Source organism: Myodes glareolus, chromosome 13, assembly GCF_982192425.1.
Source record: "Myodes glareolus chromosome 13, mMyoGla1.1, whole genome shotgun sequence".
Lineage (NCBI taxonomy): Eukaryota > Metazoa > Chordata > Mammalia > Rodentia > Cricetidae > Myodes > Myodes glareolus.
The window spans coordinates 14,716,784-14,728,509 of NC_142038.1; the positions used below are offsets into that span (position 1 = coordinate 14,716,784).

At 43.6% G+C, this 11,726-nt stretch overlaps 1 long non-coding RNA gene and 1 other non-coding gene across 2 annotated transcripts; one reads left to right on the forward strand and one right to left on the reverse strand.

Annotated features, from left to right (window-relative positions):
* Positions 1-5,403: 5,403 nt before the first annotated feature.
* On the reverse strand, positions 5,404-11,561 carry LOC146891879 (uncharacterized). Its single transcript, XR_014996912.2, has 2 exons — positions 10,905-11,561; positions 5,404-6,574 (listed from the first exon to the last, which is right to left on the reverse strand). It is a non-coding gene; the product is annotated as an uncharacterized LOC146891879 (long non-coding RNA).
* Positions 10,042-10,148, forward strand: LOC125390666 (U6 spliceosomal RNA). The gene has a single exon (XR_007228839.2). It is a non-coding gene; the product is annotated as a U6 spliceosomal RNA (small nuclear RNA).
* Positions 11,562-11,726: the final 165 nt, after the last annotated feature.

Consider the following 11,726-nt stretch of genomic DNA (forward strand, 5'->3'; position numbering starts at 1 on the left):
ACCTGGCAGAAAATGCTGTTTTTACCCCAGGAAGATGGCAAACGCTATATAAAGGCATCAGTGTTCACAGGTCACAAATCGGAGATGCTGAAGGAACTCTCTGAAGTATTTTGAGAAGTAGCAATGTGGCGGTGATGTTTGTCTGTCTGGATGCTTTGAGGGACAAAGCTTGTTTTTGTTATGAGACTGTAGCAAGGTGGCCTGGAACTCACTGCGTGTCCCTTGCTTGCTTCCAAGTGCTGAGATCATAGTTACAAACCACCATGCCCTGCTCAGGACCGGAACTTAAAAATGCTCACCCTGAAATGGTAGCAGTACAAAGCAGTTCATAGTTACATATCACAGGACATACTTTATGCTCTCTGTCGGTGGAAAGGATCCTTTCAGCTTCCCGCTTAAAGAGATTGATCTAAAATTCTGATATTAAGAATGCTTAGTGTATACCAGACCAGGACCACCCCAAAAAGAAGCAGACTTGAAATGGCTGAGGCATTTTAGGTATGGATAGATATGATGGCTAATTTAGTGTATGAGTAGTCAGAAGTATATTTAGCAAAATACGTCATAGTTTGATGCCTTTGAAGGTGAAAGTTTATACAACCCTGGATCCAACACCGAGGCAGGAGGACCTCAAGTTCAAAGCCAGACTGGACGGCATAATATCTACCATCCAGTCTACAAAAATGAGCCCACAAAGTGAAAACAAGATGGTTCAGTGATTGTTAAGGCCCGTATCCCCAAGCCTTGACATTTAAATTTAGTTCCAGGATTCATATGGTGGAAAGAACCAACTTCCAAAAATCATCCTCCAACACACATACACACAATAAATAAATGTAACAAAATTAAGAAAGAGGTTTTTTGTTTTGTTAACATGTATGTGAAATCTTAATCTTGAATATCACAAGTATAAAAATTGCCAGTTTTTTGCTTAGTTTGTTAAAGGTGAGGGCAATGCTGAATTAGTCTTACCAAGGTGTAGCTTGTTAAGTGTCTAGTACAACTCACAGCAACCTGTTTTGTTTTGTTTTGTTTTTGTTTGTTTTGTTGTTGTTTTTCGAGACAGGGTTTGTCTGTAGCTTTGGAGCCTGTCCTGGAACTCACTCTGTAGACCAGGCTGACCTCAAACTCATAGAGATCCGCCTGCCTTTGCCTCCTGAGTGCTGGGATTAAAGGTGTGTGCCACCACTGCTGGGCTACAGCAACCATTTTTAAGGAAATGGCAAAATGAAATAGCCTGCTTATAAGAGTTATTGGATGGTAATTTAAGATGTTTTTATCTAAGAATAGGAGGCCATGATGGCATCAAATTGGGGAGGAAGAAGTATTTGGGCCTTCCATGGGGAATTTTGCCAAGCAAGAAAGTAATTGCTTGGAAGTGTGGTAACAGGCTTTTGCTCTGCGGAGTTGACAAGTTCCCAGTCACCAGTAGGAAAAGGGTCCGTTTTCTCTCTTTCCATTGTGAAACAGAGCGGGTAACTTGGTGGGGGAAGCTGATGCATGAATATTAAATTCTCAGGGTCGCATTAAACCCATTTTCCAAGGGTGGCTTCTAAACTACAGGCTTGCCTCAGAACCAATGGGACTCTTCAGTAGAGAGTGACCCCTCCCTCCCTCACACCCCAGGGTTCTCACAGTCACCACCTCGCTGTGGGCCATCAGGGTCATCCGGATGGTTGACCCCCTGCCGCTGTTGCTGCTGGTGCAGTTTCAGGGTGGCATTCACAACCTTGCCTTTCTTTTTTTTTAATCTTCTTTTTACTAAATTAGTTTCCATACAACATATTTTGATCTTATTTCTCCTCCTCCAGAAACTCCCAGATTCCACCTCCGTACCTGCTTCGTGTCCTTTCCCTCTGTTTCTGCTTCTTCCTGGACAACAGAAAGGAGCAGTGAGGTGTCACGGGGTGTGTCCACACACTCCAGGGCAGTCCCCAGGCCTAGGACCATTGTCTAACACAAAACAGACTCACAGTTTTTGTTTCTTGGTTTGTTTTGTCTCACTCTTTGGTTGTTGAGATCTCATGTTTCTAATGATCTCCCTGGTGGTACCCATGTTGTTGGTACAGAGAACTGGCTGGGTGGTTTTGTGTCCAAGTACTGTGTGTTGCACACACTTTAGTGCCCAGACACTGTGTGCTTCAATATATATGAAAAGGATCAACTGAAATTCTTATACAGAATAGCCTTCATCTCATTTTATTTCATTGATACAGGATTTTTTTAACTAATAAGGAAACTTTAGATATAATTTGTTCTGTAAACATATAATTCAGAATACTTTATTAAGCTCATAAAATCTAGTGGCCAGTTTGTATCTGTGGAACAGCAACTGTTCATTGGCTACTTGGGAGTTTTCTTTATTCTCTTGTCGAAGGACTTACTGGCCCTTTGGCTCTTCTCTAAGTTACCGGCTTCTGGAGAAGAGGTTACTGATGGATTCGGACTGATGTGTTCAGGAATTCAGAGCAGAACATTCGTCATTGCTCCTACGGGGGTAGTGACAGAGTGCACAGAGCCTTGCCTTTAGGGGAAGCACAAATGTCCCTGTAGCTTTGTGTTTGGGGCTTTATTGGGCTCTCCAGTTTGCCTAAACAGAACCAACCCAGGAGAGCATCTGCTATACTTGAGAACATCAATCCAAATCGCAGAACACCTTACTGGGGTTGCATTTCCAGAGAAGTCCTGCGGGGAACAGCAGTGGCAACCCATTCCACTCAAGATGTACTCCAGTTGCTGACTGCACATGTGGGATGTGTTTGTTATCAACCAATGTGATTTGCACTTTGTACGCGATGTTAAAACGAGACTCAGTAGCCAGGTGTGCTGCGAGCTTCTAATCCCCACACTTGGGAAGTAGAAGCAGAAGGGTCAGGAGTTAAAGGGCCAGCTTCAACAACAAATGGATGTCAAGGTCAGCCTGGGTTCCATGAAACCCTGCCTCAAAAGCCAAAACCTCTAAAGATGAGCTAACGAGGAGATACACTAAATATTTTAAATATTCAAGATACTTCAGCTATAGAAAACCACCCCATCTGAAGTCAGATATCTTAATATGGGGTAGAAGAAAGACAGTGATGGGTTTTTGTTTTTCCTTTCAAATTTCAAGACATTCAGATAGTCCAAAGGAGGACATGCCTTGTGGAACTCTCGAATCTTTACTGGGACTTAAAGTAGTTCTTTGGTTTTAAAGCAGTTTCTTAAAATTGTGTCCTTCAGAGAGAAAAGGAAATGGCATATGTAGTTGATTTGTGTTGCATGCATGTTTAATTTTATATGTTTTCAGGAAGGGAATATGTCAAGTAAGTGTATCTTTGGCTAAGTGATATTTCCCCAATAACTGAACTCTATTTTTTTCTTCAATTAAAAATGTATGTGCAATTTTGCTGCTTTAGATATTATTCCTACATTCTATACAGTATTTAGTCTTAGACTCCGAGACATGTTTCTATATTCCTCTGTTTTCAAGACCTTTGTTTGCTTTCACTTGACTTTTTTATTTCCGTTTTTATTTGTTCTAGGGGCAGGGCCATTGTAGCCTAGTCAAACCTTAAACTTGTGACTGAGCCACCCCCATGCCTGAAAAGTTTGCACACATTCTAGAAACATTATCTTCCCTTTCCTGAGTACGTCTAGAAAATCTTTGATTCTCATGTGGCCATTGAATTGTCACCAGTGCATTTCATATACAGTTGGCAAATCATGGCAGACTAACGTGTGGTTGTGGTAGATTTGGCAAGTCTTGACACATTAACTCGTGTGGCTGTGACTGCTCTGTGTCAGGCCTTCAAAGCATCTTGCTGTTTACACCGGAGCACTGTGTTTCTGGCCCTGTATTACAAACAAGGACAGAGTCATAGGGGCGTTGAAGAGACCATGGTGAGCAGCCGAGCTGGGACTTGGCTCCGACCCCGTCAATGAGGGGCCGGCCTCTACAGCCAATTTTATCTGTGTGAAAATGCTTCACCTACTTGTACCAGATTAGTTTTGAGTCCTCTTGAGTGCATTTCACCAGTTCCTGTGATTTTCCCTTTGTCCCTACTTAACCATTCAAATGCACTGCAAACCTCTTTATTAAGTATTGGATGTGTATATTAAGGTTTTTAAATTTTGTTTTGCTTTGAATTTGATGGGTTACATAAAAGATTCTCAATAGCTGGTTCACTAGCAGCTCTTGATTTGGTAATATTCATAGACCCCTCAGCTGTTCCACGCTTCTGCAATCCAGTGTCGGTGGCACCTGTCTTTCACTCCGAATCTATTCCTGTCGGCGTGCGCCTAGAACATATGCTCTACGTGACGCCTTCTGTATCACATGCGCACACACAGCTTCCATAAAGGAGGGAGCCGTGTGGAGTTAACCTTATTTGCTCAACATCTGACAGCATTTCTACCCGGTGTTTTTTTTTTTTTAAATATTTATTTATTTATTAAGTATACAATATTCTGTCTGCATGTATGCCTGAAGGCCAGAAGAGGGCACCAGACCTCATTACAGATGGTTGTGAGCCACCATGTGGTTGCTGGAATTGAACTCAGGACCTTTGGAAGAGCAGGCAGTGCTTTTAACCTCTGAGCCATCTCTCCAGCCCCTCTACCCGGTGTTTTTATTGTAACAGCAGGAAGTAAAGCTTGATGTTATTGCATCCCCTTCAGCACTATCCCCAGCATCAGTCGCTGACTGGGAGAAACCACACATCGCATGTCATCGCTTGGCCTTTCTCACCACTGTGTTACGGTAAAATAATGGGCTGAGGCTTGTGGTGATTCCCCGGCGGGAAGACCAAGGGGATGCTCTGTAGAGAGCGTATCATACACAGTCCTGAGACTGGTATAAAAACTCGATAATTATGTGAACTATTTTTCCCTTTTGTGACATATTATTACTTGTAATGAGATGTGTTCTTATATTTTCTTATTAAAATTTTTCTTATGCATAAAAATGGCTGGTGACCTTTTTATTAATTAAATTTATTCATTTCTTTTACATTCTGACCACAGTTTCCCCTCCCTCCTCTCCTCCCACCCCCCCCCCACACACACACACAGTGCCTCCTACCACCTCTCCCCTGTTTCTGTTCAGGCTTCCCTTGAATATCGACAAACCATAGCATACTGAGTTGTTGTAGGACTAAGCTCCTCCCATTGTTTATAGCTGGAAGGGCAACCCAGTATGTGGAATAGATTCCCAGAAGCCAGCCAAAGCATTAGGGACAGCCCCTGCTCCAGCTGCTGGGAGTCCCACAAGTAGACCAAGCTACACAAATGGGTGCCTTGTTTTTAAAAAGCACAGGATACCTTTAAAATTTGGTATTATTGTGAGTCCTTCCTTCCCTCCCCCTCTTCCCAAATGCTTGACCCCTTGGGCACTTGTTAGATTTAAATTCACACATAGAACATTACTTAGGTCTCTCATTTTTGCTCTTTATTTTCTCATGTTCTGTGTCCTACTCTTTGTACTTCCCATTTAGCCAAATTGCAATGGTAAAGGGGAACCGAACCCCATGTCAACACTTTTAGAAGAGAATGCGGATGAAAAGATGGGGCAGGTGTGTGCTGTAATAGGTAGCACCCACTGAGTGTTCACCTGGTGCAGGAGAATTGTCTGTATTCTGTCAATCGTGTTTTAAATAAACGCTGATTGGCCAGGCAGGAGGTGTAGGCGGGGAAACCAGACAGGAAGTGGGAATGATGCAAAGAGAGCAGGAGAATTCTGGGGAGGAGGAAGTTGATTCCTCCCACTCCTGCCCAGATCACCGAAGCAGCAGGATGTGAGCTGCCCCACTGAAAAAGGTACTGAGCCACATGGCTAAAATAGATCAGAAAATTGGGTTAATCAAGATGTGAGAGTTAGCTAATAAGTAGCCTGACCTAATGGGCCAATCAGCTTTATAACTTTCAGAGATCTGTGTGTGATTTTTCTCTGGGACTAAACAGCTGGGGGGCCAGGCAGGACAGAAACACAAACAAGCAGGCCCGGCCTTTTCATGTTACATTCACCCTATTCAGCACTGTTCTAGGTGTCTGGCAAAATAACTCACTCAGACTTCAGAAAGCTTAGGGGACGTCAACACTGATAATTTCCCTATTACAGATGTAAAACGTGAGGCACAGTGGTGTCAGATATCCAAGATGGCAATGGCAAGACTCAGACCTCCCCCATCACAGTCTGATGGGACCTCCGTCCTCTGTAAACCAGACTCTCTCGGGCCAGTGCAGCAAAGCGTGACTACAGAACCTGTCGCTGTCTGTCGGTCAAAACCACCAGCTTCAGGAAGTCCTTCCTGTTGTCTGGCGTGTCCTTGTGCAGTGAGTTTCTGGTACCCGTTCTCTCCAGCCTCTGACATCCTCCTGCATCTTCGTGCTCTGCAGGTGCCTGGCGTCCATCTCACAGAGAAGGATCAGGAGAGGGCACTCTGGGGCTCTCTCACCATGATTCTCACTGCTAACAACTCGTCTAGGCTTGTGTTCTGTTGCATAGAAACCATTACGTAGAACATCAACCCCAGACAAGGCCACGCTGATCAGGATGGAACCAGATAAAAACAGAAGCACTTTGTAACCTTGTCTGTACCTAGATAAAACACAGGCATTGATTTCTGAGACCAAAAAAACAAAAAACCATCAATCCACCCCCACCCCTACCCCTACCCAGCACTCCTAGTCAGAATGGTCAAGTGATGATTCTTGGCAGATGGTTTGTTGAGACTAGCTGTCCTGCTTCCTGACACCTCCAATCCTGAGTGAACCCCAACTTCAGTGGTCCTGCAAGTTCACCTAACCGGATCCACAGCTTGCAAGAGGCATAGTTACTCATTTTTTAAAACTTTGTTTATGGAGTCTGGGGATCAAACCCTCCTGCATGTGAGGTAAGCGTTCTGAGTTCAGCTCGGAGCACTAACTTATTAAGACAGCCCCTATTTTCCGGCAGTATACATATTCCTTCACAAGAGTAAGCAATGACCCAACTTGGTGAGCATCCTTGGGGCCTTTGACTAGAAGACACTGACAACCTCCATCTACACACACGCCTAAAAAACAAGCAAGCAGCACCACCAGGACCATGTGCTCTTTGGGCTCTGAGCTCATTTCTGCTCAGTTCAAGAGCTCGGTACCGTTGGGTCTACTGTCTTGCTGGCCCTCGGTCCTCCCTCCGTAGCTCACTAGCACCAGGAGGCAAACACGCTTCTACTGCCCTCATCCTGAAAGTAGTGTTGGGAAGGCTCTTGGATCCTCTTGCCCCCAAACAAACGCTAGCAGAGAAATTTTGAACTAACTTCTTCCTGGCCTCAGTTCTCACCTTCCAATCTCTGGCAGTCCTGACCTCATGCATGCTAAGCAAATGCTTTGCCACCGAGCTTCAGCGCCAGTCTTTGGCTACTGTCTTGGCTCACCCAACCAGGCCCTGACACCCATCCCACCCTCAGAGATCCTTCCGCTGCTAATCAAAGGCCAAATTTAAATTCTCATAACCCCATATGCATGCCTTCAGGTAATTTCTTCTGGCTTTTCTATTTGTTTTGGCTGGGGGCGGAGAGGGGGCAGGAAAATGGTTAAGACCAAGTGACAGAGCAGGTGCAGAAAGAACGCCACGGACTGCCAGCCTTGACCCAGGGGCACATTTGTTTACATTTGGCCTCATGGTTCCTTCTCTCCTCCTCCTCTGTGGCTCTGTACACAGAAAGGTTATTTTCTGAATGACTGAGAGTGGGTTGCAGGCATGATGTTGGATCTCCAGAGCAGCCTCCACACTCCCTGCACCCTCTGCCTGGAACACTTGAGTTCACAGCATCTGCACCTCCTTCAGTTTTCGCCCACATCACTTCACAAAGACTTTCTCTGACTCACCTTCTAATAACTGCAGCTGAGACTCCCCAGCACCCCATCTCTAATTTTCTCCGCTATCTGATACAGTGAAAATACTTATTTCATGTGCTTGTGTCTCCCCTCCTGAGTAAGAATGCTATGAAAACCGGGCTTTTTTCTTTCGTGTTTTCAAAAACACCCGAGTTTCTCCCACAGCACTCTCCAGGCAGTCTCCTGACCTCTGGTGTGTGTGTGGATTTCCCTTCACCCCCGAGCAAGTGAGGCCGCAGCCCTCAGGATCTCAGTTTTGATTCTTTCACTGTCTACCTGGAGACTTGGGTGTGGCAACCACGAGAATGCTTTCATCATGTCGGATTAGGAGCCACAAGCGCTACACTTTGAAATCGTGTTCCCTTTGAACTTGGAAGTCGGGCTGCCTTTGGACTCTCTCAGCCAACAACTTATGCAACCTGCAGCATATGGACAGCAGGCCCTTTCCTGAGAGTCGAGGACTTCTAAAGGGCAACATCAGTGCATGGCCTCCCAGTGGTCTTGCAGAACAAAACTGTATTTTCACCTAATGTGCTTTTTTATTGAAACCTGTCTTCCCTACCTGCTTCCTTCACGTTGGATCGCACCTCCATCACTTCTTGAAGGCCTTCACAGCCTTGCTGGCTCCCTCCCCACTCTGAACAAACATTTCTCCTAATATGTTACTTGCATATTTAATTTTATCTTGTGTGTTTCTTGGAAGGCCAAGGCTAGCACAGAAGATGATTCTGGAAATGTGTCTGCAGATAAGAAATACTAAAATGATAGGAACTATTGATGAGGTAATTAGAATTTCTGCATTCTTAATACATACCATCTCCCCCAGATTTACTGTCCCAACTTCAGCCAATACTATGAAGTAACCCCAGCAAGTTTGCAAACATGCTCTTAATTAGGCACTGAAAATTTAATGACAATACCAAAAAAATTGTAGGTGAGAAGGTTCAGCTACCCTCTACCTCATTATGACGAGGAATTAATGAAAATAAGTCTTAAAACAATTATCATATGTAAATACCCAATAAGCAAATATTCTATTGCAAGCAGACTTATATTACTTGTCTGCCTTGGTTTTACAGGGTTGTCATAGCAAAACACCAAAGATGAATGATTAAACTATAGGAATTTGTTTTCTCATAGTTTAAAGGCTGAAGCTAAACCATCTTGGTTGGTTCCTGGTGAGGGTCCTCCTCCTGGCTTTTACAGTAGCTCCCCTATCCTTAGAAGACAATCCAAGGCCCAAAGGGGATGCTGGATATTGTCTGAAGTTAGATGACCGAGCTGAGCTCTATGTTGTTTCCGTTAGAAGCCTGAAGAGTTCCCAAAACCTGTTAGGAGCCTCAACTCAGGCCAAACAGAGAGTTATGGCTTGAATACAGAAAAGAATTTAAGAACCCATCAGTATGAAGCAGAATTGGAGATTTTATTAGATTCTTTAATACAGTATGAGATTACCCCTTTAATCTCAATACTCAGAAGGCAGAGGTAGGTAGATCTCTGTGAATTCTCGGCCAGCTTGGTCTACATAGCACGTTCTAGAACAGCCAGGGCTATGTAGAGAAATCCTGTCTCAAGAAGGAAAGAAGGAAGGAAGGAAGGAAGGAAGGAAGGAAGGAAGGAAGGAAGGAAGGAAGGAAGGAGGAAGGAAGGAAGGAAGGAAGGATCTTAATACAGGTTTTAAGCATGAGATGAGGGCTAAGAGAAAGAGCTGATCAGAAAGAGCGTCTAACATACTCAGATGTCAAGTGGGCTCAAGGGAGGGCTGCAATTGCTGTGTTAGTGTTAGATGTGTGTTCCATTTTGGTGGCTTTCAGGTTATATCTGAAGAGGTTATTAAGAGGGGCTAGAGAGATGGCTCAGCAGTTAAGATCACCGGCCGTTATTCCAGAAGAGCTGGATTCAGTTCCCAGGACCTACGTGGTAGCTCAGAGCTCTCTGTAACTCCAGTTGCAGAGGATCTGATGCCCCCTTCTAGCCACCAAGGGTACTGCATGGAAGTGGTACACAGGCATTCATGCAAATAAAACACCCATACCTGGTGTGGGAGAACTGTCTATATTCTGTCAATTATGTTTTAAATAAACGCCGATTGGCCGGTAGTCAGGCAGAAAGTATAGGCAGGACAATCAGACAGGTTCTCATGTTACACATACCCATAAGATAATTTTTTAAACGTTATTAAGCATGCTCGCTTTGGCAGCACATATACTAAAACTGGAACAATACAGAGAAGACTAGCGTGGTTCCTGCATAAGGATGATATGCAAATTCATGAAGTATTTAATATTTTTATACACATAAGAGACCTGGTCCTTTCTAAAGAGAAACAGAAGAGGAGGGAGTTGGACATACAAAATGAAAGAAAGGTAAACAACCAAATGGTAAATGTAGATGAATAAAAACAGGTTAAGTTATAAGAGTTATAAATCAAGGCCAAGCTAAGACTGAGCTTTCATAATTAAGTCTCTGTGTCTGTACTTGTGAGTTGGCAGCCCAAGGAAAAATCCGATTCAGTCCTCTCAATTCATTCCTCTTCTCTTTTAAATACCATATTCTGTAGATCTCCGAAGTGTTTAAAGGCCACCTATTTAGTTAAAATATATCTCTGTTTGAACTTGAAAAGGCACCTAACAAGTTTGACTGTTATAGATGACTAACTACTAACCTGTCTTTATTATCCTAAATAGCTTTCAAGAACTAGAAATTTACATTACATTTTAAAATGCGCTGCATAGGCACCATACCTTAAACAAGAGAATATATATGTGTGTGTGTATTAACAAAAATAACTTTAAATTTATATCAATAACTGAAATCCATACCAATGCAAAATATTTGAGTCTAGTGGTTGTTCAAAAGTAGATAATCACCCCTTTTATTGCATCATTTCTGTACTATATCCCTTCCCCTTTTCCCTTCAGAAAGAAATCCCTGACTCTTATCTCCTTTGTTTAGCTTTTTTCCTGACCATGACTAACAACTTATAATCAGTCCCCACAGACAATGATAAACATCCATAATGCATTGAATGGCCAAAAATCACCTACCCCACCTCTTGGGAATGTGGGCATCATGTTCTGTAGATTGCTTCCTGTTGTCTGGGGGTGACAGTATCTTCAGGGGACCCTGAGAAAACTGTGATAATGGTCAAATCCTGGGAGAGCTAGCTGTTTCTTTTGTTGTCGTTCTCTGTGTAGGTGCAGGGCTTATCTGGAGTCTTGGGTGGAGTCGTACTTAAGGCTGGACCATCTCAGCTCGCCACTTGGAAGTTGTAACAGATCCAGAATTTTGAGGAAACTGCAAAGAGGCATCCTGAGAGGTTGGGTCACCTGGGCTACTTGTCTTCATTGGCGTCTGGTCCTTTTGTTCTGAAAACACAAACTTTTAAAGGTAACATATATATCTGCATTAACACAAATATGGTATGTGCGTTAAAGGTAACGTACATATCTGCATTAACGCAAATATATGTGCGTTAAAGGCAACCTACATATCTACATTAACACAAATATAGTATGTGTGGCGTGTACAAGTCTGCTAAAGATTTTCTATTTTGTTTGATCCAGTAAAAGGTATCTGTCAACTTTAATTTAACCATTTTACTTTACATGAAAAAAATAATTTATAATTCAATTTGTTCCATTGAAACATACCCCACCACCAAAAAAAAAAAAAATCTTGTCTGGGAAAACTGGGCATGAAAATCAAACCAAACGCGGAAGAGTAAACGTTTTCCCTTCGGGGTCAGCAGCTCCAGCCGGCACGCAGTCACCGCGTTAGAGACTTGGAAGGTTGGGACCCGCGACCCTCGGCAGGCTCCGCAGTCAGACCGAGCGGGCGAGCGGGCGGGGGCCACCGAGCGCGGACCT